This window comes from Vicugna pacos, unplaced genomic scaffold (assembly GCF_048564905.1).
Source record: "Vicugna pacos unplaced genomic scaffold, VicPac4 scaffold_20, whole genome shotgun sequence".
Lineage (NCBI taxonomy): Eukaryota > Metazoa > Chordata > Mammalia > Artiodactyla > Camelidae > Vicugna > Vicugna pacos.
Window position 1 is genome coordinate 895574 of NW_027328741.1, and position 27979 is coordinate 923552.

The following is a 27979-nucleotide window of genomic DNA, read 5'->3' on the forward strand; positions in this document are numbered from 1 at the left end:
TTAGAAATGGTGGTCATGTGGCATAGGCTACCCTAGGTGGCAGCATTTGGCCATTCAGGATATGGTCTGTGTCCTGGCACTCCTCCCTGACCTGCAATATTGCTGCTGAGTTATAAGCTGAAACCCCTCTGGAGGTTCCCTTGTGACTATGTTGTTTCCTCCAGGTGCATTTTAAATCACTGTGATATTCGTGAACTTTGTTGATTGGAATCATACAGCTGCTGGTAGGTCTATTGGGATTCCATCTCCTTTGGATGCTGTGTAATTCCTGAATTCGCATAGATGATTTTTTCTTGGCTTTCAACAAGTTTCAGTCTGATATTTCTACAGATAAATTTTCAGACATATTTTATTTCTTTATCTCTTGCTTTTCCATCTGGGACTCTTATGAATTCTAGTCTTTCATGCCCTGTCTTAACCCAGGATACAACAGCAATATTTTCATTGTTTTGCACTTGCTTTCCTATGTCCGAATCTGACCGAGGGATTTCTGTTCCCCTGTCTTCACAGTCATTCACGCGTCCCTCTGCATTATCTATTCTGCTAAGGACTGAATTTTAGCCCTGATAATATCACATCCACTGAGTTTTCTGATATCTTTTGGCTCGTCTTTAGACTTTCTCTTAACCTTTTCTGGTATTCTGCCTTTTGTGATTCTGAGACCCTTTTGTTCTTCAGTGTTTTCCTGACATCCATTTTCAACACTTGGACTGCATAGGGTTTTGCAGTCTAGTTGTTTGAAAGCTTATCTTTTGGGCCTTCAATATCTTTGGAACTGAAAATGGTACTTCCTATTTCTTTTAAGGTACTTCTTCATCTCTACTGGTCAGGTAATATCAGGTATCTAATGTAGATTTTTAGGGCTATGTTAAGTGAAAATTTTAGGCTCTTGTCTCTACGCAATTCCAAGGGATTTCTGTGAGGACAATTTCTCCTAGACATTGATGCCATATTCTCTTCCTGTGTGTGTTGTCTGGTATATCTCCAATTGCTGGTGTTGCATTTGTTGTGATGAACAACCCATACTATTTCGATTAGCATAACTTCATTTTGATTACGCTTATCTCACAATTCTGAAAGTGCGCAGGACACGGCCTCTTGTGGAAATGAGGATTCTAAAGGTTCTCAGCTCTGCATTCTGCTCTATGTCATTTTGGAGTGTTTCCAAAACAGCAAACTGAGAGTGCGCTTGTGCTTTGTAGTGCCACGGGAATGTCCCAATGAAAGCAGTTCTTCCCAGAGCTTCTCTGTCTACTGAAACACCAGTGGAAGCACATCCATGGATGTCACACATCAGGGCCTGCTGGAATGATCCCGCAGACCGACCTTGGTGTCCTCGCTGCCGTACCGTGCCGGTGCCTTCCAAAATGTAGCATCCGATTTTGGGAGATAGTGCTGAAGGAAATGCTTCCTCTTCTCACGCTGTGGACTTGGACCACTCTACCTTGTCCTATCATCCTTGTGGCACGGGTGCACGAAGGCCACCACAGAGCTGTTGCGCATCCTGTGCCTCAAACCAAACCATAATCCCAGCCTAGGTTATGAATGTAGTAGATCCTAAGGCTTTTCATTCTGATTTCAAACCCAAGGCCCCCTGGATCCCTCAGACCAGATGCACAATAGCTCTGATACAGCCCCACACGTGCTCTATTGGCAAAATGCACAATTGGTCCCTGGGCCTGCAGATGCACTGGGTGTGGCCATGGGACAGATCGGTAATCTCAACCGCGCGACCAGTGTGGTTGTTTTATCATTGGTACACTGTTCGGTTTGCTCTCTTGATTAGACCCACCACATCCCACAACGCACTCCAGATCCCTGAGACTAAGTGTATGCCATCAACCGTAGCCCTATACCTCACTTACCGATGCTCCTGCTAACTGTAATTTGGCATCACGGATCTTGGTCTCAGAATCAACTGTGGGGATATTTTGCGCTGGTTTCTTTGAGTTCTGTCAGCCAAGCATCTGCTGTGCACTCTTGTAAATCTCAGCACATCACCTTCAATCTCATGTCTCCTGTCCGCTTGAGAGGGTGCGTCCAAGTTAACCAGGGTTTCACCCTTGTTGGTCAGACCCTGCACTGGTTTCCATTCCCTGTTTGCCTTCTCCTGCTTCCAGGTGTCCTGAGGCCTCATCCTGTCTTTGGAAGTAACAGAGCTCTCTTCGGCAAGTGTCCTGTGCCAATGGCTGGGTGAGTGGAGTTTTACATTTCTCTGTACAAGGGAGCGCGTGAGTGCAGGTTGCACTTCTTCTCTGCCAACTGGGCATCGATGAATCAACACTTTCCAGATACATTTCACAGAAATGTGATATTTGCTTAGCTCTTTGTTTCTATACAGCCGTGGTGGGAGGGGTTGTCCAAAGAAACCTGTTTTGACATTGTGTTGATATCTCATTTGCAGTCTTTAAGAAATTTAACAGAATTCATTTCCATGTTTTGGGAGTTATACGAAAATGAAGTTATTTTTTGAAACACACTAAATCGACCTAGAAGCCAGACTTGTCAATTTTGGTAACATTTTGTCAGCTCTACGGAAAACATTGACAGATAGAATGCAAACTAGCAGTCCAAACTGTCAAAGGGTTCATGTCAGCTCTTTACGGTTGAAGCCTCCGAGACCAAGAGTAACCATGAAATAAATATTGGAAACATGAAATAACCCCCAACCTTGGATACACTTGGGCATGTGGTGCCCTTTAGCCCTATTTGTCACCGACTGGCCAATGTTGGCATTTCAAGGGGTAACATCCCTCTCTAGGAAAATACAAGAGGAAACAAACCAAATATATACATTTAGGTTTGAATCCAAAAGCACCTAGAGGCATTATAGGTAGGAGAACGCTGCTGCATTTATGCTTGTCTATGGAGAACCAGGTGTTCTTCTATCAGTGATGAGAACAGTTAATCTTCCGATCATGTTGGGTAAAGCCATTTAACGAAACCCAGTCTGCACCCACATGATATAATGCCCCCGGGGGCTTGACTCAATTGAAAGACGATCCACATAAGCTGTGTCTTTAATGTCATTGGCGACTTTTACAGTACACTTCACTTTCTGACTTGTACTATTTACATATACTGTCTTGAAAAACTGAGGCCTAGTACAGATTCAAGTTCAGTCAAAGATTCCCCTCACTTACCACACTCCCTTCACCCCAGGGAAGACATAAACACAACATCTGCTGAATCTAGCGGAAGGCCATCGTTTCTAGGTGTGAGCTAATTATTCAATTCCTATCTATTTCAGCCGAGACTATTTGACCTTTAAGGAGTTCACTGTTGTTCACAGAGTGTGAAGCTGGAGGAACTCTGATTCTAGGAGGGACTTGCCCTTCTCCTAATGGCTTCATTGCCGCTCAGGTACTGAACCTTCAAAATGGATGCGTGAGTGGAGGGGAGGGAAGGGCAAGTGCTTGCTAGCTAGGCCCAAACCTGGGAAAAGGCTTACCTGGGCTTGGTGAATTTTGGTCTGAATGTCTTGGGAAGGCCCCTTGGGACGTGTGGATTCTCACGACCTCTTCCAAGAACAGGAGCGTTTTGATCATCTCTGCCATCTCTTCTCTTGCACACGTCAGGGACCTTGGACCCGTTCTTGGAGAAGAGAATTGAGGAACTTCCTCAAGTCCACGTTGGCACTCCGTATGTTTCTGCCAGTATCAGCGAGGTTCAATATGTCTCCTGAATGTCTTTTGAGCCTGGTATCCTCTACAGCTGTCTCCACGCCAGTATTCTCCATTGTAGCAGAACATCTCTCATCCATGTGTTCGCATCTCTCCTCAATGCGTGCAGCCAGCTTTTCGGCCAGCTTCTCTTCGTGACTCCCCTAAAGTCGACTTCACCAGGACTGGGCAAGTCTGAAAGTACCTCGGAGCCTCACCAGTAAGCTGATGACAGGCAGATCTTCCACTGTCTGCCCTTTCAGGTTCTAGAAACTGACCTGTGAACTCAGGTCTTTGGGCAGCAGAAGTATCTCGAACTTACACAGCTTCCCGGACCAAACACCTAAGCCAAGCTCCACAGAGGCCTGCAGCCCCTCCATCACACTGATCCACCCACAGAACTCGGCCCGGTTACTTAGGATCCAACAGCCACAACAAGCCTCGTGGAACACACCAACATTCCACCTGGAATCCAACCAGTAACTGCCATCCCCAATGGCTGCTGCATCTTGTCAGTGTTGGGGGAGGGTCTGCATCCGACGAGAGGTTCCTAAAGTAAATGTGGTTCTGCCCACTAGCGTCCCATGGGCCTTTCTTCTTCCCTCTTTCCTTTTGTTCAGATCTGTATGCACAGTACCAATGGAGAGAAGTGTGTCCCTTTTCAGTTGAAGGTTTCACACTTCTTTAAACTTTCTAAGAGTTCACAGTACACAGAGACCCAGTAAAGGAGACTTATGTTCCTATAATATCCGTACAACCGGAATACATATGCATCGCATGATTTCTGCTGAAAAACCCACACTCTCAGGACATGGATTTATTGGTTTCATGGGGGCTGAATTTCCAAGAAATGAAACCAACCCCAATGTGCAGTTTACTGTCTGTCTCTTTTGCTCTTAGTACACTTTGGCAGAGCTACTTGCCTTTGTTATAGGCTTCTTACAATTCTTCTCTACGTAGCGTAGAATATGGCATTCCTTCGTCCTGTTGGAAGACATACAAGACTACATCACGGACTAGGAATCCAATGGAATCCAAATCGGCATTTCGGTGAGGTCACGATATGCTCTTATGAATCTATATTTACGAATATGAATGCACGCCTCTGATTTCCGAATACAAGTGTGCTGAGTACATGCAAGCCGCAATACTGGGTCGATGCGTGCTGAATGATCCTTGACATCACCTTGAGTATTTTCTTTTGAATAATCATGTTTCCCATGGTATATGTCAGCCAACAGTACCATTTTGGTGCATGTTTGTTGGTTTGATTCTTTGTTGGTCTGCTTCTCGCTTGTTTTGCAAACACGTCAGGACATGCATCTCTCCTTTCGCTTAAAACAGAGAGTCAAATTAGCTGATTCACTTAAGAGAGTGCTTCCAATCACCTATGATTTCCTGCTTCCCTCTCCAATCTTTCAGGTTTTGATGTCCTCCTTGCCTTCTTCTTGTTTCTTCTTTGCCACTCATGCTCTTCTTGCATTTCCAATAATGGTTTTCTTCTTTCCATTTCATCTTGCTGCTTTTCTATTCCGGGGAGTATTCTCAACCTTCCTTTTAGGAGAAGTTTTGAACTGCTGAATTCTTTTATGATTTGCCGGTCTGTGGATTGCTCTAGCTCTGCCGTTATTAGAAATGGTGGTCATGTGGCATAGGCTACCCTAGGTGGCAGCCTTTGGCCATTCAGGATATGGTCTGTGTCCTGGCACTCCTCCCTGTCCTGCAATATTGCTGCCGAGTTATAAGTTGAAACCCCTCTGGAGTTTCCCTTGTGACTATGTTGTTTCCTCCAGGTGCATTTTAAATCACTGAGATATTCGTGAACTTTGTTGATTGGAATCATACAGCTGCTTGTAGGTCTATTGGGATTCCACCTCCTTTGGATGCTGTGTAATTCCTGAATTCGCATAGATGATTTTTTCTTGGCTATCAACAAATTTCAGTCTGATATTTCTACAGATAAATTTTCAGACATATTTTATTTCTTTATCTCTTGCTTTTCCATCTGGGACTCTTATGAATTCTAGTCTTTCATGCCCTGTCTTAACCCAGGATACAACAGCAATATTTTCATTGTTTTGCACTTGCTTTCCTATGTCCGAATCTGACCGAGGGATTTCTGTTCCCCTGTCTTCACAGTTATTCACGCGTCCGTCTGCATTATCTAGTCGGCTAAGGACTGAATTTTAGCCCTGATATTATCACATCCACTGAGTTTTCTGATATTTTTTGGCTCGTCTTTAGACTTTCTCTTCCCCTTTTCTGGTATTCTGCCTTTTGTGATTCTGAGACCCTTTTGTTCTTCAGTGTTTTCCTGACCTCCAATTTCAACACTTGGAATGCATAGCGTTTTGCAGTCTAGTTGTTTGAAAGCTTATCTTTTGGGCCTTCAATATCTTTGGAACTGAAAATGGTACTTCCTATTTCTTTTACTGTACTTCTTCATCTCTACTGTTCAGGTAATATCAGGTATCTAATGTAGATTTTTAGGGCTATGTTAAGTGAAAATTTTAGACTCTTGTCTCTACGCAATTCCAAGGGATTTCTGTGAGGACAATTTCTCCTAGACATTGATGCCATATTCTGTTCCTGTGTGTGTTGTCTGGTATATCTCCAATTGCTGGTGTTGCATTTGTTGGGATGAACAACCCATACTATTTCGATTAGCATAACTTCATTTTGATTACGCTTATCTCACAATTCTGAAAGTGCGCAGGACACGGCCTCTTGTGGAAATGAGGATTCTAAAGGTTCTCAGCTCTGCATTCTGCTCTATGTCATTTTGGAATGTTTCCAAAACAGAAAACTGAGAGTGCGCTTGTGCTTTGTAGTGCCACGGGAATGTCCCAATGAAAGCAGTTCTTCCCAGAGCTTCTCTGTCTACTGAAACACCAGTGGAAGCACATACATGGATGTCACAAATCAGGGCCTGCTGGAATTATCCCGCAGACCGACCTTGGTGTCCTCGCTGCCGTACCGTGCCGGTGCCATCCAAAATGTAGCATCCGATTTTGGGAGATAGTGCTGAAGGAAATGCTTCCTCTTCTCACGCTGTGGACTTGGACCACTCTACCTTGTCCTATCATCCTTGTGGCACGGGTGCACGAAGGCCACCACAGAGCTGTTGCGCATCCTGTGCCTCAAACCAAACCATAATCCCAGCCCAGGTTATGAATGTAGCAAATCCTAAGGCTTTTCATTCTGATTTCAAATCCAAGGCCCCCTGGACCCTCAGACCAGATGCACGATAACTCTGACTCAGCCCCACATGCGCTCTATTGGAAAAATGCCCAATTGGTCCCTGGTCCTGCAGATGCACTGGGTGTGGCCATGGGACATATCGGTAATCTCAACCGCGCAACCATTGTGGTTGATTTATCATTGGTACACTGTTCGGTTTGCTCTATTGATTAGACACACCACATCCCACAACATATTCCAGATCCCTGAGACTCAGCGTATGCCATCAACCGTAGCCCTATACCTCACTTACCGATGCCCCTGCTAACTGTAATTTGGCATCACGGATCTTGGTCTCAGAATCAACTGTGGGGATATTTTGCGCTGGTTTCTTTGAGTTCTGTCAGCCAAGCATCTGCTGTGCACTCTTGTAAATCTCAGCACATCACCTTCAATCTCATGTCTCCTGTCCGCTTGAGAGGGTGCGTCCAAGTTAAACAGGGTTTCACCATTTTGGGTCAGACCCTGCACTGGTTTCCATTCCCTGCTTTGCCTTCTCCTGCTTCCAGGTGTCCTGAGGCCTCTTCCTGTCTTTGGAAGTAACAGACCTCTCTTCGGCAAGTGTCCTGTGCCAAAGGCTGGGTGAGTGGAGTTCTACATTTCTCTGTACAAGGGAGCGCTTGAGTGCAGGTTGCACTTCTTCTCTGCCAACTGGGCATCGATGAATCAACACTATCCAGATACATTTCACAGAAATGTGATATTTGCTTAGCTCTTGGTTTCTATACAGCCGTGGTGGGAGGGGTTGTCCAAAGAAACCTGTTTTGACATTGTGTTGATATCTCATTTGCTGTCTTTAAGAATTATAACAGAATTCATTTCCATGTTTTGGGAGTTATACGAAAATGAAGTTATTTTTTGAAACACACTAAATCGACCTAGAAGCCAGACTTGTCAATTTTGGTAACATTTTGTCAGCTCTATGGAAAACCTAGACAGATAGAATGCTAACTAGCAGTCCAAACTGTTAAAGGGGTCATGTCAGCTCTTTACGGTTGAAGCCTCCGAGACCAACAGGAACCATGAAATAACTATTGGAAACATGAAATAACCCCCAACCTTGGATACACTTGGGCATGTGGTGCCCTTTAGTCCTATTTGTCACCTACTGACCAATGTTGGCATTTCAAGGGGTAACATCCCTCTCTAGGAAAATACAAGAGGAAACAAACCAAATATATACATTTAGGTTTGAATCCAAAAGCACCTAGAGGCATTATAGCTAGGAGAACCCTGCTGCAGTTATGCTTGTCTATGGAGAACCAGGTGTTCTTCTATCAGTAATGAAAACAGTTAATCTTCCGATCATGTTGGGTAACGCCATTTAACGCAACCAAGTCTGCAGCCACATGATATAGTGCCCCCGGGGTCTTGACTCAAGTGAAAGACGATCCACATAAGCTGTGTCTTTAATGTCATTGGCGACTGTTACAGTACACTTCACTTTCTGACTTGTACTATTTACCTATACTGTCTTGAAAAACTGAGGCCTAATACAGATTCAAGTTCAGTCAAAGATTCCCCTCACTTACCACACTCCCTTCACCCCAGGGAAGACATAAACACAACATTTGCTGAATCTAGCGGAAGGCCATCGTTTCTAGGTGTGAGCTAAATATTCAATTCCTATCTAATTCAGCCGAGACTATTTGACCTTTAAGGAGTTCACTGTTGTTCACAGAGTGTGAAGCTGGAGGAACTCTGATTCTAGGAGGGACTTGCCCTTCTCCTAATGGCTTCATTGCCGCTCAGGTACTGAACCTTCAAAATGGATGCGTGAGTGGAGGGGAGGGAAGGGCAAGTGCTTGCTAGCTAGGCCCAAACCTGGGAAAAGGCTTACCTGGGCTTGGTGAATTTTGGTCTGAATGGCTTGGGAAGGCCCCTTGGGACGTGTGGATCCTCACGACCTCTTCCAAGAACAGGAGCGTTTTGATCATATCTGCCATCTCTTCTCTTGCACACGTCAGGGACCTTGGACCCGTTCTTGGAGAAGAGAATTGAGGAACTTCCTCAAGTCCACGTTGGCACTCCGTATGTTTCTGCCAGTATCAGCGAGGTTCAATATGTCTCCTGAATGTCTTTTGAGCCTGGTATCCTCTACAGCTGTCTCCACGCCAGTATTCTCCATTGTAGCAGAACATCTCTCATCCATGTGTTCGCATCTCTCCTCAATCCGTGCAGCCAGCTTTTCGGCCAGCTTCTCTTCGTGACTCCCCTAAAGTCGAATTCAACAGGACTGGGCAAGTCTGAAAGTACCTCGGAGCCTCACCAGTAAGCTGATGACAGGCAGATCTTCCACTGTCTGCCCTTTCAGGTTCTGGAAACTGACCTGTGAACTCAGGTCTTTGGGCAGCAGAAGTATCTCGAACTTACACAGCTTCCCGGACCAAACACCTAAGCCAAGCTCCACAGAGGCCTGCAGCCCCTCCATCACACTGATCCACCCACAGAACTCGGCCCGGTTACCTAGGATCCAACAGCCACAACAAGCCTCGTGGAACACACCAACATTCCACCTGGAATCCAACCGGTAACTGCCATCCCCAATGGCTGCTGCATCTTGTCAGTGTTGGGGGAGGGGCTGCATCCGACGAGAGGTTCCTAAAGTAAATGTGGTTCTGCCCACTAGCGTCCCATGGGCCTTTCTTCTTCCCTCTTTCCTTTTGTTCAGATCTGTATGCACAGTACCAATGGAGAGAAGTGTGTCCCTTTTCAGTTGAAGGTTTCACACGTCTTTAAACTTTCTAAGAGTTCACAGTACACAGAGACCCAGTAAAGGAGACTTATGTTCATATAATATCCGTACAACTGGAAAACATATGCGTCGCATGATTTCTGCTGAAAAACCCACACTCTCAGGACATGGATCTATTGGTTTCATGGGGGCTGAATTTCCAAGAAATGAAACCAACCCCAATGTGCACTTTACTGTCTGTCTCTTTTGTTCTTAGTACACTTTGGCAGAGCTACTTGCCTTTGTTATAGGCTTCTTACAGTTCTTCTCTACGTAGCGTAGAATATGGCATTCCTTCGTCCTGTTGGAAGACATACAAGACTACATCACGGACTAGGAATCCATTGGATTCCAAATCGGCATTTGGGTGAGGTCACGATATGCTCTTATGAATCTATATTTACGAATATGAATGCACGCCTCTGATTTCCGAATACAAGTGTGCTGAGTACATGCAAGCCGCAATACTGGGTCGATGCGTGCTGAATGATCCTTGACATCACCTTGAGTATTTTCTTTTGAATAATCATGTTTCCCATGGTATATGTCAGCCAACCGTACCATTTTGGTGCATGTTTGTTGGTTTGATTCTTTGTTGGTCTGCTTCTCGCTTGTTTTGCAAACACGTCAGGACATGCATCTCTCCTTTCGCTTCAAACAGAGAGTCAAATAAGATGATTCACTTAAGAGAGTGCTTCCAATCAACTATGATTTCCTGCTTCCCTCTCCAATCTTTACGGTTTTGATGTCCTCCTTGCCTTCTTCTTGTTTCTTCTTTGCCACTCATGCTCTTCTTGCATTTCCAATAATGGTTTTCTTCTTTCCATTTCATCTTGCTGCTTTTCTATTCCGGGGAGTATTCTCAACCTTCCTTTTAGAAGAAGTTTTGAACTGCTGAATTCTTTTATGATTTGCAGGTCTGTGGATTGCTCTAGCTCTGCCGTTAGTAGAAATGGTGGTCATGTGGCATAGGCTACCCTAGGTGGCAGCATTTGGCCATTCAGGATATGGTCTGTGTCCTGGCACTCCTCCCTGTCCTGCAATATTGCTGCCGATTTATAAGCTGAAACCCCTCTGGAGGTTCCCTTGTGACTATGTTGTTTCCTCCAGGTGCATTTTAAATCACTGTGATATTCGTGAACTTTGTTGATTGGAATCATACAGCTGCTGGTAGGTCTATTGGGATTCCACCTCCTTTGGATGCTGTGTAATTCCTGAATGCTTAGATGATATTTTCTTGGCATTCAACTATTTTCAGTCTGATATTTCTACAGATAAATTTTCAGACTTAATTTATTTCTTTATCTCTTGCTTTTCCATCTGGGACTCTTATGAATTCTAGTCTTTCATGCCCTGTCTTAACCCAGGATACAACAGCAATATTTTCATTGTTTTGCACTTGCTTTCCTATGTCCGAATCTGACCGAGGGATTTCTGTTCCCCTGTCTTCACAGTCATTCACGCGTCCCTCTGCATTATCTAGTCTGCTAAGGTCTGAATTTTAGCCCTGATATTATCACATCCACTGAGTTTTCTGATATTTTTTGGCTCGTCTTTAGACTTTCTCTTCCCCTTTTCTGGTATTCTGCCTTTTGTGATTCTGAGATCTTTTGGTTCTTCAGTGTTTTCCTGACCTCCATTTTCAACACTTGGACTGCATAGCGTTTTGCAGTCTAGTTGTTTGAAAGCTTATCTTTTGGGCCTTCAATATCTTTGGAACTGAAAATGGTACTTCCTATTTCTTTTACTGTACTTCTTCATCTCTACTGTTCAGGTAATATCAGGTATCTAATGTAGATTTTTAGGGCTATGTTAAGTGAAAATTTTAGACTCTTGTCTCTACGCAATTCCAAGGGATTTCTGTGAGGACAATTCCTCCTAGACATTGATGCCATATTCTGTTCCTGTGTGTGTTGTCTTGTATATCTCCAATTGCTGGTGTTGCATTTGTTGTGATGAACAACCCATACTATTTCGATTAGCATAACTTCATTTTGATTACGCTTATCTCACAATTCTGAAAGTGCGCAGGACACGGCCTCTTGTGGAAATGAGGATTCTAAAGGTTCTCAGCTCTGCATTCTGCTCTATGTCATTTTGGAGTGTTTCCAAAACAGCAAACTGAGAGTGCGCTTGTGCTTTGTAGTGACACGGGAATGTCCCAATGAAAGCAGTTCTTCCCAGACCTTCTCTGTCTACTGAAACACCAGTGGAAGCACATCCATGGATGTCACAAATCAGGGCCTGCTGGAATGATCCCGCAGACCGACCTTGGTGTCCTTGCTGCCGTACCGTGCCGGTGCCATCCAAAATGTAGCATCCGATTTTGGGAGATAGTGCTGAAGGAAATGCTTCCTCTTCTCACGCTGTGGACTTGGACCACTCTACCTTGTCCTATCATCCTTGTGGAACGGGTGCACGAAGGCCACCACAGAGCTGTTGCGCATCCTGTGCCTCAAACCAAACCATAATCCCAGCCCAGGTTATGAATGTAGCAGATCCTAAGGCTTTTCATTCTGATTTCAAACCCAAGCCCCCCTGGATCCCTCAGACCAGATGCACGATACCTCTGATTCAGCCCCAAACGTGCTCTATTGGCAAAATGCCCAATTGGTCCCTGGTCCTGCAGATGCACTGGGTGTGGCCATGGGACATATCGGTAATCTCAACCGCGCGACCAGTGTGGTTGATTTATCATTGGTACACTGTTCGGTTTGCTCTCTTGATTAGACCCACCACATCCCACAACGCACTCCAGATCCCTGAGACTCAGCGTATGCCATCAACCGTAGCCCTATACCTCACTTACCGATGCCCCTGCTAACTGTAATTTGGCATCACGGATCTTGGTCTCAGAATCAACTGTGGGGATATTTTGCGCTGGTTTCTTTGAGATCTGTCAGCCAAGCATCTGCTGTGCACTCTTGTAAATCTCAGCACATCACCTTCAATCTCATGTCTCCTGTCCGCTTGAGAGTGTGCGTCCAAGTTAAACAGGGTTTCACCCTTGTTGGTCAGACCCTGCACTGGTTTCCATTCCCTGCTTTGCCTTCTCCTGTTTCCAGGTGTCCTGAGGCCTCATCCTGTCTTTGTAAGTAACAGACCTCTCTTCGGCAAGTGTCCTGTGCCATAGGCTGGGTAAGTGGAGTTTTACATTTCTCTGTACAAGGGAGCGCGTGAGTGCAGGTTGCACTTATTCTCTGCCAACTGTGCATCGATGAATCAACACTATCCAGATACATTTCACAGAAATGTGATATTTGCTTAGCTCTTGGTTTCTATACAGCCGTGGAGGGAGGGGTTGTCCAAAGAATCCTGTTTTGACATTGTGTTGATATCTCATTTGCAGTCTTTAAGAATTTTAACAGAATTCATTTCCATGTTTTGGGAGTTATACGAAAATGAAGTTATTTTTTGAAACACACTAAATCGACCTAGAAGCCAGACTTGTCAATTTTGGTAACATTTTGTCAGCTCTACGGAAAACCTAGACAGATAGAATGCAAACTAGCAGTCCAAATTGTTAAAGGGGTCATGTCAGCTCTTTACGGTTGAAGCCTCCGAGACCAACAGGAACCATGAAATAACTATTGGAAACATGAAATAACCCCCAACCTTGGATACACTTGGGCATGTGGTGCCCTTTAGTCCTATTTGTCACCTACCGGTCAATGTCGGCATTTCAAGGGGTAACATCCCTCTCTAGGAAAATACAATAGGAAACAAACCAAATAAATACATTTAGGTTTGAATCCAAAAGCACCTAGAGGCATTATATCTAGGAGAACTCTGCTGCAGTTATGCTTGTCTATGGAGAACCAGGTGTTCTTCTATCAGTGATGAGAACAGTTAATCTTCCGATCATGTTGGGTAAAGCCATTTAACGCAACCAAGTCTGCACCCACATGATATAGTGCCCCCGGGGGCTTGACTCAAGTGAAAGACGATCCACATAAGCTGTGTCTTTAATGTCATTGGCGACTTTTACAGTACACTTCACTTTCTGACTTGTACTATTTACCTATACTGTCTTGAAAAACTGAGGCCTAATACAGATTCAAGTTCAGTCAAAGATTCCCCTCACTTACCACACTCCCTTCACCCCAGGGAAGACAGAAACACAACATTTGCTGAATCTAGCGGAAGGCCATCGTTTCTAGGTGTGAGCTAAGTATTCAATTCCTATCTATTTCAGCCGAGACTATTTGACCTTTAAGGAGTTCACTGTTGTTCACAGAGTGTGAAGCTGGAGGAACTCTGATTCTAGGAGGGACTTGCCCTACTCCTAATGGCTTCATTGCCGCTCAGGTACTGAACCTTCAAAATGGATGCGTGAGTGGAGGGGAGGGAAGGGCAAGTGCTTGCTAGCTAGGCCCAAACCTGGGAAAAGGCTTACCTGGGCTTGGTGAATTTTGGTCTGAATGGCTTGGGAAGGCCCCTTGGGACGTGTGGATTCTCATGACCTCTTCCAAGAACAGGAGCGTTTTGATCATCTCTGCCATCTCTTCTCTTGCACACGTCAGGGACCTTGGACCCGTTCTTGGAGAAGAGAATTGAGGAACTTCCTCAAGTCCACGTTGGCACTCCGTATGTTTCTGCCAGTATCAGCGAGGTTCAATATGTCTCCTGAATGTCTTTTGAGCCTGGTATCCTCTACAGCTGTCTCCACGCCAGTATTCTCCATTGTAGCAGAACATCTCTCATCCATGTGTTCGCATCTCTCCTCAATCCGTGCAGCCAGCTTTTCGGCCAGCTTCTCTTCGTGACTCCCCTAAAGTCGAATTCAACAGGACTGGGCAAGTCTGAAAGTACCTCGGAGCCTCACCAGTAAGCTGATGACAGGCAGATCTTCCACTGTCTGCCCTTTCAGGTTCTGGAAACTGACCTGTGAACTCAGGTCTTTGGGCAGCAGAAGTATCTCGAACTTACACAGCTTCCCGGACCAAACACCTAAGCCAAGCTCCACAGAGGCCTGCAGCCCCTCCATCACACTGATCCACCCACAGAACTCGGCCCGGTTACCTAGGATCCAACAGCCACAACAAGCCTCGTGGAACACACCAACATTCCACCTGGAATCCAACCGGTAACTGCCATCCCCAATGGCTGCTGCATCTTGTCAGTGTTGGGGGAGGGGCTGCATCCGACGAGAGGTTCCTAAAGTAAATGTGGTTCTGCCCACTAGCGTCCCATGGGCCTTTCTTCTTCCCTCTTTCCTTTTGTTCAGATCTGTATGCACAGTACCAATGGAGAGAAGTGTGTCACTTTTCAGTTGAAGGTTTCACACGTCTTTAAACTTTCTAAGAGTTCACAGTACACAGAGACCCAGTAAAGGAGACTTATGTTCCTATAATATCCGTACAACCGGAATACATATGCGTCGTATGATTTCTGCTGAAAAACCCACACTCTCAGGACATGGATCTATTGGTTTCATGGGGGCTGAATTTCCAAGAAATGAAACCAACCCCAATGTGCACTTTACTGTCTGTCTCTTTTGCTCTTAGTACACTTTGGCAGAGCTACTTGCCTTTGTTATAGGCTTCTTACAATTCTTCTCTACGTAGCGTAGAATATGGCATTCCTTCATCCTGTTGGAAGACATACAAGACTACATCACGGACTAGGAATCCATTGGATTCCAAATCGGCATTTGGGTGAGGTCACGATATGCTCTTATGAATCTATATTTACGAATATGAATGCACGCCTCTGATTTCCGAATACAAGTGTGCTGAGTACATGCAAGCCGCAATACTGGGTCGATGCGTGCTGAATGATCCTTGACATCACCTTGAGTATTTTCTTTTGAATAATCATGTTTCCCATGGTATATGTCAGCCAACCGTACCATTTTGGTGCATGTTTGTTGGTTTGATTCTTTGTTGGTCTGCTTCTCGCTTGTTTTGCAAACACGTCAGGACATGCATCTCTCCTTTCGCTTCAAACAGAGAGTCAAATAAGCTGATTCACTTAAGAGAGTGCTTCCAATCACCTATGATTTCCTGCTTCCCTCTCCAATCTTTAAGGTTTTGATGTCCTCCTTGCCTTCTTCTTGTTTCTTCTTTGCCACTCATGCTCTTCTTGCATTTCCAATAATGGTTTTCTTCTTTCCATTTCATCTTGCTGCTTTTCTATTCCGGGTAGTATTCTCAACCTTCCTTTTAGAAGAAGTTTTGAACTGCTGAATTCTTTTATGATTTGCCGGTCTGTGGATTGCTCTAGCTCTGCCGTTATAAGAAATGGTGGTCATGTGGCATAGGCTACCCTAGGTGGCAGCCTTTGGCCATTCAGGATATGGTCTGTGTCCTGGCACTCCTCCCTGTCCTGCAATATTGCTGCCGAGTTATATGCTGAAACCCCTCTGGAGGTTCCCATGTGACTATGTTGTTTCCTCCAGGTGCATTTTAAATCACTGTGATATTCGTGAACTTTGTTGATTCGAATCATACAGCTGCTTGTAGGTCTATTTGGATTCCACCTCCTTTGGATGCTGTGTAAATCCTGAATTCGCATAGATGATTTTTTCTTGGCTTTCAACAAGTTTCAGTCTGATATTTCTACAGATAAATTTTCAGACATATTTTATTTCTTTATCTCTTGCTTTTCCATCTGGGACTCTTATGAATTCTAGTCTTTCATGCCCTGTCTTAACCCAGGATACAACAGCAATATTTTCATTGTTTTGCACTTGCTTTCCTATGTCCGAATCTGACCGAGGGATTTCTGTTCCCCTGTCTTCACAGTCATTCACGCGTCCCTCTGCATTATCTAGTCTGCTAAGGACTGAATTTTAGCCCTGATATTATCACATCCACTGAGTTTTCTGATATCATTTGGCTCGTCTTTAGACTTTCTCTTCCCCATTTCTGGTATTCTGCCTTTTGTGATTCTGAGACCCTTTTGTTCTTCTGTGTTTTCCTGACCTCCATTTTCAACACTTGGACTGCATAGCGTTTTGCAGTCTAATTGTTTGAAAGCTTATCTTTTGGGCCTTCAATATCTTTGGAACTGAAAATGGTACTTCCTATTTCTTTTACTGTACTTCTTCATCTCTACTGGTCAGGTAATATCAGGTATCTAATGTAGATTTTTAGGGCTATGTTAAGTGAAAATTTTAGACTCTTATCTCTACGCAATTCCAAGGGATTTCTGTGAGGACAATTTCTCCTAGACATTGATGCCATATTCTGTTCCTGTGTGTGTTGTCTGGTATATCTCCAATTGCTGGTGTTGCATTTGTTGTGATGAACAACCCATACTATTTCGATTAGCATAACTTCATTTTGATTACGCTTATCTCACAATTCTGAAAGTGCGCAGGACACGGCCTCTTGTGGAAATGAGGATTCTAAAGGTTCTCAGCTCTGCATTCTGCTCTATGTCATTTTGGAGTGTTTCCAAAACAGCAAACTGAGAGTGCGCTTGTGCTATGTAGTGCCACGGGAAAGTCCCAATGAAAGCAGTTCTTCCCAGAGCTTCCCTTTCTACTGAAACACCAGTGGAAGCACATCCATGGATGTCACAAATCAGGGCCTGCTGGAATGATCCCGCAGACCGACCTTGGTGTCCTCGCTGCCGTACCGTGCCGGTGCAATCCAAAATGAAGCATCCGATTTTGGGAGATAGTGCTGAAGGAAATGCTTCCTCTTCTCACGCTGTGGACTTGGACCACTCTACCTTGTCCTATCATCCTTGTGGCATGGGTGCACGAAGGCCACCACAGAGCTGTTGCGCATCCTGTGCCTCAAACCAAACCATAATCCCAGCCCAGGTTATGAATGTAGCAGATCCTAAGGCTTTTCATTCTGATTTCAAACCCAAGGCCCCCTGGATCCCTCAGACCAGATGCACGATAGCTCTGATTCAGCCCCACACGTGCTCTATTGGCAAAATGCCCAATTGGTCCCTGGTCCTGCAGATGCACTGGGTGTGGCCATGGGACATATCGGTAATCTCAACCACGCAAACAGTGTGGTTGATTTATCATTGGTACACTGTTCGGTTTGCTCTCTTGATTAGACCCACCACATCCCACAACGCACTCCAGATCCCTGAGACTCAGCATATGCCATCAACCGTAGCCCTATACCTCACTTATCGATGCCCCTGCTAACTGTAATTTGGCATCACGGATCTTGGTCTCAGAATCAACTGTGGGGATATTTTGCGCTGGTTTCTTTGAGTTCTGTCAGCCAAGCATCTGCTGTGCACTCTTGTAAATCTCAGCACATCACCTTCAATCTCATGCCTCCTGTCCGCTTGAGAGGGTGCGTCCAAGTTAAACAGGGTTTCACCCTTGTTGGTCAGACCCTGCCCTGGTTTCCATTCCCTGCTTTGCCTTCTCCTGCTTCCAGGTGTCCTGAGGCCTCATCCTGTCTTTGGAAGTAACAGACCTCTCTTCGGCAAGTGTCCTGTGCCAAAGGCTGGGTGAGTGTAGTTTTACATTTCTCTGTAAAAGGGAGCGCGTGAGTGCAGGTTGCACTTCTTCTCTGCCAACTGGGCATCGATGAATCAACACTATCCAGATACATTTCACAGAAATGTGATATTTGCTTAGCTCTTGGTTTCTATACAGCCGTGGTGGGAGGGGTTGTGCAAAGAAATCTGTTTTGACATTGTGTTGATATCTCATTTGCAGACTTTAAGAATTTTAACAGAATTCATTTCCATGTTTTGTGAGTTATACGAAAATGAAGTTATTTTTTGAAACACACTAAATCGACCTAGAAGCCAGACTTGTCAATTTTGGTAACATTGTGTCAGCTCTACGGAAAACCTAGACAGATTGAATGCAAACTAGCAGTCCAAACTGTTAAAGGGGTCATGTCAGCTCTTTACGGTTGAAGCCTCCGAGACCAACAGGAACCATGAAATAACTATTGGAAACATGAAATAACCCCCAACCTTGGATACACTTGGGCATGTGGTGCCCTTTAGTCCTATTTGTCACCTACTGGCCAATGTTGGCATTTCAAGGGGTAACATCCCTCTCTAGGAAAATACAAGAGGAAACAAACCAAATATATACCTTTAGGTTTGAATCCAAAAGCACCTAGAGGCATTATATCTAGGAGAACCCTGCTGCAGTTATGCTTGTCTATGGAGAACCAGGTGTTCTTCTATCAGTGATGAGAACAGTTAATCTTCCGATCATGTTGGGTAAAGCCATTTAACGCAACCAAGTCTGCACCCACATGATATAGTGCCCCCGGGGGCTTGACTCAAGTGAAAGACGATCCACATAAGCTGTGTCTTTAATGTCATTGGCGACTTTTACAGTACACTTCACTTTCTGACTTGTACTATTTACCTATACTGTCTTGAAAAACTGAGGCCTAATACAGATTCAAGTTCAGTCAAAGATTCCCCTCACTTACCACACTCCCTTCACCCCAGGGAAGACATAAACACAACATTTGCTGAATCTAGCGGAAGGCCATCGTTTCTAGGTGTGAGCTAAGTATTCAATTCCTATCTATTTCAGCCGAGACTATTTGACCTTTAAGGAGTTCACTGTTGTTCACAGAGTGTGAACCTGGAGGAACTCTGATTCTAGGAGGGACTTGCCCTTCTCCTAATGGCTTCATTGCCGCTCAGGTACTGAACCTTCAAAATGGATGCGTGAGTGGAGGGGAGGGAAGGGCAAGTGCTTGCTAGCTAGGCCTAAACCTGGGAAAAAGCTTACCTGGGCTTGGTGAATTTTGGTCTGAATGGCTTGGGAAGGCCCCTTGGGACGTGTGGATTCTCACGACCTCTTCCAAGAACAGGAGCGTTTTGATCATCTCTGCCATCTCTTCTCTTGCACACGTCAGGGACCTTGGACCCGTTCTTGGAGAAGAGAATTGAGGAACTTCCTCAAGTCCACGTTGGCACTCCGTATGTTTCTGCCAGTATCAGCGAGGTTCAATATGTCTCCTGAATGTCTTTTGAGCCTGGTATCCTCTACAGCTGTCTCCACGCCAGTATTCTCCATTGTAGCAGAACATCTCTCATCCATGTGTTCGCATCTCTCCTCAATGCGTGCAGCCAGCTTTTCGGCCAGCTTCTCTTCGTGACTCCCCTAAAGTCGACTTCACCAGGACTGGGCAAGTCTGAAAGTACCTCGGAGCCTCACCAGTAAGCTGATGACAGGCAGATCTTCCACTGTCTGCCCTTTCAGGTTCTGGAAACTGACCTGTGAACTCAGGTCTTTGGGCAGCAGAAGTATCTCGAACTTACACAGCTTCCCGGACCAAACACCTAAGCCAAGCTCCACAGAGGCCTGCAGCCCCTCCATCACACTGATCCACCCACAGAACTCGGCCCGGTTACCTAGGATCCAACAGCCACAACAAGCCTCGTGGAACACACCAACATTCCACCTGGAATCCAACCGGTAACTGCCATCCCCAATGGCTGCTGCATCTTGTCAGTGTTGGGGGAGGGGCTGCATCCGACGAGAGGTTCCTAAAGTCAATGTGGTTCTGCCCACTAGCGTCCCATGGGCCTTTCTTCTTCCCTCTTTCCTTTTGTTCAGATCTGTATGCACAGTACCAATGGAGAGAAGTGTGTCCCTTTTCAGTTGAAGGTTTCACACGTCTTTAAACTTTCTAAGAGTTCACAGTACACAGAGACCCAGTAAAGGAGACTTATGTTCCTATAATATCCGTACAACCGGAATACATATGCGTCGCATGATTTCTGCTGAAAAACCCACACTCTCAGGACATGGATCTATTGGTTTCATGGGGGCTGAATTTCCAAGAAATGAAACCAACCCCAATGTGCACTTTACTGTCTGTCTCTTTTGCTCTTAGTACACTTTGGCAGAGCTACTTGCCTTTGTTATAGGCTTCTTACAATTCTTCTCTACGTAGCGTAGAATATGGCATTCCTTCATCCTGTTGGAAGACATACAAGACTACATCACGGACTAGGAATCCATTGGATTCCAAATCGGCATTTGGGTGAGGTCACGATATGCTCTTATGAATCTATATTTACGAATATGAATGCACGCCTCTGATTTCCGAATACAAGTGTGCTGAGTACATGCAAGCCGCAATACTGGGTCGATGCGTGCTGAATGATCCTTGACATCACCTTGAGTATTTTCTTTTGAATAATCATGTTTCCCATGGTATATGTCAGCCAACCGTACCATTTTGGTGCATGTTTGTTGGTTTGATTCTTTGTTGGTCTGCTTCTCGCTTGTTTTGCAAACACGTCAGGACATGCATCTCTCCTTTCGCTTCAAACAGAGAGTCAAATAAGCTGATTCACTTAAGAGAGTGCTTCCAATCACCTATGATTTCCTGCTTCCCTCTCCAATCTTTAAGGTTTTGATGTCCTCCTTGCCTTCTTCTTGTTTCTTCTTTGCCACTCATGCTCTTCTTGCATTTCCAATAATGGTTTTCTTCTTTCCATTTCATCTTGCTGCTTTTCTATTCCGGGGAGTATTCTCAACCTTCCTTTTAGAAGAAGATTTGAACTGATGAATTCTTTTATGATTTGCCGGTCTGTAGATTGCTCTAGCTCTACCGTTATAAGAAATGGTGGTCATGTGGCATAGGCTACCCTAGGTGGCAGCATTTGGCCATTCAGGATATGGTCTGTGTCCTGGCACTCCTCCCTGTCCTGCAATATTGCTGCCGAGTTATAAGCTGAAACCCCTCTGGAGGTTCCCTTGTGACTATGTTGTTTCCTCCAGGTGCATTTTAAATCACTGTGATATTCGTGAACTTTGTTGATTGGAATCATACAGCTGCTTGTAGGTCTATTGGGATTTCACCTCCTTTGGATGCTGTGTAATTCCTGAATTCGCATAGATGATTTTTTCTTGGCTTTCATCAAGTTTCAGTCTGATATATCTACAGATAAATTTTCAGACATATTTTATTTCTTTATCTCTTGCTTTTCCATCTGGGACTCTTATGAATTCTAGTCTTTCATGCCCTGTCTTAACCCAGGATACAACAGCAATATTTTCATTGTTTTGCACTTGCTTTCCTATGTCCGAATCTGACCGAGGGATTTCTGTTCCCCTGTCTTCACAGTCATTCACGCGTCCCTCTGCATTATCTAGTCTGCTAAGGACTGAATTTTAGCCCTGATATTATCACATCCACTGAGTTTTCTGATATCTTTTGGCTCGTCTTTAGACTTTCTCTTCCCCTTTTCTGGTATTCTGCCTTTTGTGATTCTGAGACCCTTTTGTTCTTCAGTGTTTTCCTGACCTCCATTTTCAACACTTGGACTGCATAGCGTTTTGCAGTCTAGTTGTTTGAAAGCTTATCTTTTGGGCCTTCAATATCTTTGGAACTGAAAATGGTACTTCCTATTTCTTTTACTGTACTTCTTCATCTCTACTGGTCAGGTAATATCAGGTATCTAATGTAGATTTTTAGGGCTATGTTAAGTGAAAATTTTAGACTCTTGTCTCTACGCAATTCCAAGGGATTTCTGTGAGGACAATTTCTCCTAGACATTGATGCCATATTCTCTTCCTGTGTGTGTTGTCTGGTATATCTCCAATTGCTGGTGTTGCATTTGTTGTGATGAACAACCCATACTATTTCGATTAGCATAACTTCATTTTGATTACGCTTATCTCACAATTCTGAAAGTGCGCAGGACACGGCCTCTTGTGGAAATGAGGATTCTAAAGGTTCTCAGCTCTGCATTCTGCTCTATGTCATTTTGGAGTGTTTCCAAACCAGCAAACTGAGAGTGCGCTTGTGCTTTGTAGTGCCACGGGAATGTCCCAATGAAAGCAGTTCTTCCCAGAACTTCTCTGTCTTTTGAAACACCAGTGGAAGCACATCCATGGATGTCACAAATCAGGGCCTGCTGGAATGATCCCGCAGACCGACCTTGGTGTCCTCGCTGCCGTACCGTGCCGGTGCCATCCAAAATGTAGCATCCGATTTTGGGAGATAGTGCTGAAGGAAATGCTTCCTCTTCTCACGCTGTGGACTTGGACCACTCTACCTTGTCCTATCATCCTTGTGGCACGGTTGTACGAAGGCCACCACAGAGATGTTGTGCATCCTGTGCCTCAAACCAAACCATAATCCCAGCCCAGGTTATGAATGTAGCAGATCCTAAGGCTTTTCATTCTGATTTCAAACCCAAGGCCCCCTGGATCCCTCAGACCAGATGCACGATAGCTCTGATTCAGCCCCACACGTGCTCTATTGGCAAAATGCCCAATTGGTCCCTGGTCCTGCAGATGCACTGGGTGTGGCCATGGGATAGATCGGTAATCTCAACCGCGCGACCAGTGTGGTTGATTTATCATTGGTACACTGTTCGGTTTGCTCTCTTGATTAGACCCACCACATCCCACAACGCACTCCAGATCCCTGAGACTCAGCGTATGCCATCAACCGTAGCCCTATTCCTCACTTACCGATGCTCCTGCTAACTGTAATTTGGCATCACGGATCTTGGTCTCAGAATCAACTGTGGGGATATTTTGCGCTGGTTTCTTTGAGTTCTGTCAGCCAAGCATCTGCTGTGCACTCTTGTAAATCTCAGCACATCACCTTCAATCTCATGTCTCCTGTCCGCTTGAGAGGGTGCGTCCAAGTTAAACAGGGTTTCACCCTTGTTGGTCAGACCCTGCACAGGTTTCCATTCCCTGCTTTGCCTTCTCCTGCTTCCAGGTGTCCTGAGGCCTCATCCTGTCTTTGGAAGTAACAGACCTCTCTTCGGCAAGTGTCCTGTGCCAAAGGCTGGGTGAGTGGAGTTTTACATTTCTTTGTACAAGGGAGCGCGTGAGTGCAGGTTGCACTTCTTCTCTGCCAACTGGGCATCGATGAATCAACACTATCCAGATACATTTCACAGAAATGTGATATTTGCTTAGCTCTTGGTTTCTATACAGCCGTGGTGGGAGGGGTTGTCCAAAGAAACCTGTTTTGACATTGTGTTGATATCTCATTTGCAGCCTTTAAGAATTTAAACAGAATTAATTTCCATGTTTTGGGAGTTATACGAAAATGAAGTTATTTTTTGAAACACACTAAATCGACCTAGAAGCCAGACTTGTCAATTTTGGTAACATTGTGTCAGCTCTACGGAAAAACTAGACAGATTGAATGCAAACTAGCAGTCCAAACTGTTAAAGGGGTCATGTCAGCTCTTTACGGTTGAAGCCTCCGAGACCAACAAGAACCATGAAATAACTATTGGAAACATGAAATAACCCCCAACCTTGGATACACTTGGGCATGTGGTGCCCTTTAGTCCTATTTGTCACTGACTGGCCAATGTTGGCATTTCAAGGGGTAACATCCCTCTCTAGGAAAATACAAGAGGAAACAAACCAAATATATACATTTAGGTTTGAATCCAAAAGCACCTAGAGGCATTATAGCTAGGAGAACCCTGCTGCAGTTATGCTTGTCTATGGAGAACCAGGTGTTCTTCTATCAGTGATGAGAACAGTTAATCTTCCGATCATGTTGGGTAAAGCCATTTAACGCAACCAAGTCTGCACCCACATGATATAGTGCCCCCGGGGGCTTGACTCAAGTGAAAGACGATCCACATAAGCTGTGTCTTTAATGTCATTGGCGACTTTTACAGTACACTTCACTTTCTGACTTGTACTATTTACCTATACTGTCTTGAAAAACTGAGGCCTAATACAGATTCAAGTTCAGTCAAAGATTCCCCTCACTTACCACACTCCCTTCACCCCAGGGAAGACATAAACACAACATTTGCTGAATCTAGCGGAAGGCCATCGTTTCTAGGTGTGAGCTAAGTATTCAATTCCTATCTATTTCAGCCGAGACTATTTGACCTTTAAGGAGTTCACTGTTGTTCACAGAGTGTGAAGCTGGAGGAACTCTGATTCTAGGAGGGACTTGCCCTTCTCCTAATGGCTTCATTGCCGCTCAGGTACTGAACCTTCAAAATGGATGAGTGAGTGGAGGGGAGGGAAGGGCAAGTGCTTGCTAGCTAGGCCCAAACCTGGGAAAAGGCTTACCTGGGCTTGGTGAATTTTGGTCTGAATGGCTTGGGAAGGCCCCTTGGGATGTGTGGATTCTCACGACCTCTTCCAAGAACAGGAGCGTTTAGATCATCTCTGCCATCTCTTCTCTTGCACACGTCAGGGACCTTGGACCCGTTCTTGGAGAAGAGAATTGAGGAACTTCCTCAAGTCCACGTTGGCACTCCGTATGTTTCTGCCAGTATCAGCGAGGTTCAATATGTCTCCTGAATGTCTTTTGAGCCTGGTATCCTCTACAGCTGTCTCCACGCCAGTATTCTCCATTGTAGCAGAACATCTCTCATCCATGTGTTCGCATCTCTCCTCAATCCGTGCAGCCAGCTTTTCGGCCAGCTTCTCTTCGTGACTCCCCTAAAGTCGACTTCACCAGGACTGGGCAAGTCTGAAAGTACCTCGGAGCCTCACCAGTAAGCTGATGACAGGCAGATCTTCCACTGTCTGCCCTTTCAGGTTCTGGAAACTGACCTGTGAACTCAGGTCTTTGGGCAGCAGAAGTATCTCGAACTTACACAGATTCCCGGACCAAACACCTAAGCCAAGCTCCACAGAGGCCTGCAGCCCCTCCATCACACTGATCCACCCACAGAACTCGGCCCGGTTACCTAGGATCCAACAGCCACAACAAGCCTCGTGGAACACACCAACATTCCACCTGGAATCCAACCGGTAACTGCCCTCCCCAATGGCTGCTGCATCTTGTCAGTGTTGGGGGAGGGGCTGCATCCGAAGAGAGGTTCCTAAAGTAAATGTGGTTCTGCCCACTAGCGTCCCATGGGCCTTTCTTCTTCCCTCTTTCCTTTTGTTCAGATCTGTATGCACAGTACCAATGGAGAGAAGTGTGTCCCTTTTCAGTTGAAGGTTTCACACGTCTTTAAACTTTCTAAGAGTTCACAGTACACAGAGACCCAGTAAAGGAGACTTATGTTCCTATAATATCCGTACAACCGGAATACATATGCGTCGCATGATTTCTGCTGAAAAACCCACACTCTCAGGACATGGATCTATTTGTTTCATGGGGGCTGAATTTCCAAGAAATGAAACCAACCCCAATGTGCACGTTACTGTCTGTCTCTTTTGTTCTTGTACACTTTGGCAGAGCTACTTGCCTTTGTTATAGGCTTCTTACAATTCTTCTCTACGTAGCGTAGAATATGGCATTCCTTCATCCTGTTGGAAGACATACAAGACTATATCACGGACTAGGAATCCATTGGATTCCAAATCGGCATTTGGGTGAGGTCACGATATGCTCTTATGAATCTATATTTACGAATATGAATGCACGCCTCTGATTTCCGAATACAAGTGTGCTGAGTACATGCAAGACGCAATACTGGGTCGATGCGTGCTGAATGATCCTTGACATCACCTTGAGTATTTTCTTTTGAATAATCATGTTTCCCATGGTATATGTCAGCCAACCGTACCATTTTGGTGCATGTTTGTTGGTTTGATTCTTTGTTGGTCTGCTTCTCGCTTGTTTTGCAAACACGTCAGGACATGTATCTCTCCTTTCGCTTCAAACAGAGAGTCAAATAAGCTGATTCACTTAAGAGAGTGCTTCCAATCACCTATGATTTCCTGCTTCCCTCTCCAATCTTTAAGGTTTTGATGTCCTCCTTGCCTTCTTCTTGTTTCTTCTTTGCCACTCATGCTCTTCTTGCATTTCCAATAATGGTTTTCTTCTTTCCATTTCATCTTGCTGCTTTTCTATTCCGGGGAGTATTCTCAACCTTCCTTTTAGAAGAAGTTTTGAACTGATGAATTCTTTTATGATTTGACGGTCTGTGGATTGCTCTAGCTCTACCGTTATTTGAAATGGTGATCATGTGGCATAGGCTACCCAAGGTGGCAGCATTTGGCCATTCAGGATATGGTCTGTGTCCTGGCACTCCTCCCTGTCCTGCAATATTGCTGCTGAGTTATAAGCTGAAACCCCTCTGGAGGTTCCCTTGTGACTATGTTGTTTCCTCCAGGTGCATTTTAACTCACTGTGATATTCGTGATCTTTGTTGATTGGAATCATACAGCTGCTTGTAGATCTATTGGGATTCCACCTCCTTTGGATGCTGTGTAATTCCTGAATTCGCATAGATGATTTTTTCTTGGCTTTCAACAAGTTTCAGTCTGATATTTCTACAGATAAATTTTCAGACATATTTTATTTCTTTATCTCTTGCTTTTCCATCTGGGACTCTTATGAATTCTAGTCTTTCATGCCATGTCTTAACCCAGGATACAACAGCAATATTTTCATTGTTTTGCACTTGCTTTCCTATGTCCGAATCTGACCGAGGGATTTCTGTTCCCCTGTCTTCACAGTCATTCACGCGTCCCTCTGCATTATCTAGTCTGCTAAGGACTGAATTTTAGCCCTGATATTATCACATCCACTGAGTTTTCTGATATCTTTTGGCTCGTATTTAGACTTTCTCTTCCCCTTTTCTGGTATTCTGCCTTTTGTGATTCTGAGACCCTTTTGTTCTTCAGTGTTTTCCTGACCTCCATTTTCAACACTTGGACTGCATAGCGTTTTGCATTCTAGTTGTTTGAAAGCTTATCTTTTGGGCCTTCAATATCTTTGGAACTGAAAATGGTACTTCCTATTTCTTTTACTGTACTTCTTCATCTCTACTGGTCAGGTAATATCAGGTATCTAATGTAGATTTTTAGGGCTATGTTAAGTGAAAATTTTAGACTCTTGTCTCTACGCAATTCCAAGGGATTTCTGTGAGGACAATTTCTCCTAGACATTGATGCCATATTCTGTTCCTGTGTGTGTTGTCTGGTATATCTCCAATTGCTGGTGTTGCATTTGTTGTGATGAACAACCCATACTATTTCGATTAGCATAACTTCATTTTGATTACGCTTATCTCACAATTCTGAAAGTGCGCAGGACACGGCCTCTTGTGGAAATGAGGATTCTAAAGGTTCTCAGCTCTGCATTCTGCTCTATGTCATTTTGGAGTGTTTCCAAAACAGCAAACTGAGAGTGCGCTTGTGCTTTGTAGTGCCACGGGAATGTCCCAATGAAAGCAGTTCTTCCCAGAGCTTCTCTGTCTACTGAAACACCAGTGGAAGCACATCCATGGATGTCACAAATCAGGGCCTGCTGGAATGATCCCGCAGACCGACCTTGGTGTCCTCGCTGCCGTACCGTGCCGGTGCCATCCAAAATGTAGCATCCGATTTTGGGAGATAGTGCTGAAGGAAATGTTTCCTCTTCTCACGCTGTGGACTTGGACCACTCTACCTTGTCCTATCATCCTTGTGGCACGGGTGCACGAAGGCCACCACAGAGCTTTTGCGCATCCTGTGCCTCAAACCAAATCA